The sequence below is a fragment of the Nothobranchius furzeri genome, chromosome 1, assembly GCF_043380555.1.
Source record: "Nothobranchius furzeri strain GRZ-AD chromosome 1, NfurGRZ-RIMD1, whole genome shotgun sequence".
Classification (NCBI taxonomy): Eukaryota; Metazoa; Chordata; class Actinopteri; order Cyprinodontiformes; family Nothobranchiidae; genus Nothobranchius; species Nothobranchius furzeri.
Genome location: NC_091741.1, coordinates 54,843,023 through 54,845,791, shown reverse-complemented (window position 1 = coordinate 54,845,791; position 2,769 = coordinate 54,843,023). Strand labels below are relative to the sequence as shown.

Genomic DNA, 2,769 nt, shown 5'->3' with positions numbered 1-2,769 from the left:
AACTCTAAATTCTGTCCAAAAACATCAGTCTAGCGCCATCTTCAGCTCTAAAGTATAGAGCACATTTATTTTGAGTCGGTTTTAGCCAGTGGCTTACGAGAACGATGCTACATATCCAGGAACAGTACTACGTAGCAGTTCTGTGGCTGTAGGTTATAAAAGCACTGTGTTCTCAACCAGCCTTGTAGCAGTCGAGGCTCGGATTAGTTGCAAGTGAGTTGTGCTGTAGTTAGCATTAGCATTGTGTCAGAGTCCCAGCAAAGCTTCTAGTATTATAGTTCAGTTCTAGTAGCTTGGCTGTTAGATTTTGTAGTAAAGTGTTTTTTACATGTTTTACATCTTTCACCAACTTGATGGAGTTTGAACTGGGATGGAGTGTGAACTGGGTTATGCTGGTTTGAAGAGCATTTCACAAATTAGTACAAGCCGTTCCAGTAATTAGCCGGATCCCGCCGACTGCTGCTTCATCAAATCGGAGATTTTGAGCCCAATTTGAGGTGAGTAAGCTAAATAATTACTTTTAACAGCTTCTAAAGATCATTCCCTACATGTAATTTTGCAGCTATATTTGCTATATTTTTAAATGCAAAGTAAGAGAGACGTGGACGTGGTTCACGTAATTTAGACATTGCCGCAGGCTCGAAGCGAGTGTTGTGTGCGTTATAATGTCAGACTGGTTCGGGTTAAGTTTTTGTGCCAGTTAGTAATATCAGCGCTGATGCAGAGCAGGAGGGACACAGACGAGCAGCTCCTCCTTCTGCTAAAAAGCTGACCCGGTTCTGAACTGGTGCTGAGTCCGGTTCTCATTAGAACATGTCTGATTCTGGACCCTGAGTTAGCTCTGAGAGCAGTCAGATCACTTACCAGCCATGTTATAAAGCACATATATTAGACGGTTTGTTTTGTACATGATCTAAGTTACTAAACTCCCACAACAACGTGATAATATTTTTTTCAGGCTAAATTTGCCCAATAAATCTGCTGTCAAGCTCTATGAACTGATCCAGGTAAAAACATTCTAAATAATAATATTGTACTCTGTATTCTGTTTTTTTTTTCTTCTAACATCTCAGCCTGGCTGGTCACCACTGGAGAGGAGTAGCTTCCCAGACTCACACTAACATCCCGTTTTACCTCAGGGCCTCCTGATCGAACAGAAAAACCTGTAGCTCCATCCTTGCTCTGCTTTCCATATGTTTCTCATCATCTCTGGAAGCTACCTCTCTGTGATGTTATATATAAAATATTTTTCAGGCTAATTGAACCCAAGTAATCTGCTGTCAGACTGATTGTTGCGGCTACAAATGGTCCAGACTAACATGAAGTCTTGCGGTGTAGTGAAGGTGCTGTTTTTAATCATTTAATCTTCATTACAGCCTTTGAGTTTTAACATCATCTATGTTTTTGTTTCATAGCTTATTGCTACACGTGTGATGCTGCTGGGAGCTTGGAGCTAGATTACATCATGACATCATGAAGGAGACTGCTGATTCTGGCCCTGTGACCCTTGGTGACGTGTGAGCTGATTCACCTGGTAAACAACATTTAAATTAAATATTTTGGTTTTTGCTATTAAAAGTAAATTAACTAATAACCTGCATTATTGCAGGACACTCAGCAAAATATGGACGCTACACCATGAGGCAGGCATGCATAAATATTCTATAAAATGACATAAGGTGAGCAACACCACAGATTATTATTATCCTTGTTGTTATTATTGTACACTGTCCTGGATTTGTTTTCTTTCTGCATCTCATCATTAGCCTGGCTGATCACCTGATAACTCCTGTCATCTGGTTATAACAGCATGAGTATGTCCTCACACACCTGTAACCTATCAGCTCATCTGGCAGAATAGAGAGAGAAGAAAAAAAATGGAGAGAGAAGAGACAACACCACATCTCCTGTTTCTGGAAAGCCTTCAGCCATCCTTCGATGACTGAGAACCTCCATCCAGCTCTGTCTCCTGTCTGCCAACAATTATAATATGTATTGTGTTTGACAAGTTCTTTGTGCTGCCAAAATGTCTCATTTTCATTGTTGCAATATTCAAAATTGATATGTGGGTGGAGAAGGACTCTGAGGCGGGGTTGACGACCCCTTTAAAGGTTGGTTTATGCTTGACGCGTCCTCGAGGTTTGCACGGCTCCGCGCAGCAAAATTGCATCATTTTAACAACCATGCCCCTCCACCACGCCTCCGCACGGCCCAAACTTTTCGCACTGCGCACCTAAGAAATTTTCTAACCACGCGGACGGCCGGACGCGGAAAAACATGGCGGACTGGCAAGAACTAGTATGGCAGAGGTTCGTAAATACAGACATTTGTATGATTCAGCTCTAAAAGATCACCGTGATCAACATGTTGTTAATAATTCTTGGAGAGAAATAGCTTGCACTGTCGGAAAAGACGAGGACGCTGTTAAAAATGCTGGAATGCCATTTTGTAAACAACAGTAATTATTACTTCTACTACGGTTTAGTGTTGAATGCATACCGTAGAGCTCCATGCTGCCTCGTTCAGTTTGGGAGAATATTGGCTCACCGCAGAGACAAGCCGGATGAACCATAAACGCTGCAAGTTGTGAAGCACGTTCCATCCGCGAGCCGCATCACCAAGTGGAAAGTAAATGCGTTAAGCATAAACCAAGCTTTATAAACACCATTGGCTCATTTCAAGATGTTTAGTACCAGGGGGTCTGCAACCCTTACTTCTCTAAGTGCCACTTCTGCTAATAAATAAAATGTTTACATTGCCACAAAACTC

The 2,769-nt window shown here is 41.8% G+C and overlaps 1 long non-coding RNA gene across 1 annotated transcript; it reads left to right on the top strand.

Moving 5' to 3' along the window:
* Nucleotides 1-391: 391 nt before the first annotated feature.
* On the top strand, nucleotides 392-2,094 carry LOC139070808 (uncharacterized). The gene is made up of 3 exons (XR_011521259.1): nucleotides 392-1,534; nucleotides 1,610-1,679; nucleotides 1,767-2,094. It is a non-coding gene; the product is annotated as an uncharacterized lncRNA (long non-coding RNA).
* Nucleotides 2,095-2,769: the final 675 nt, after the last annotated feature.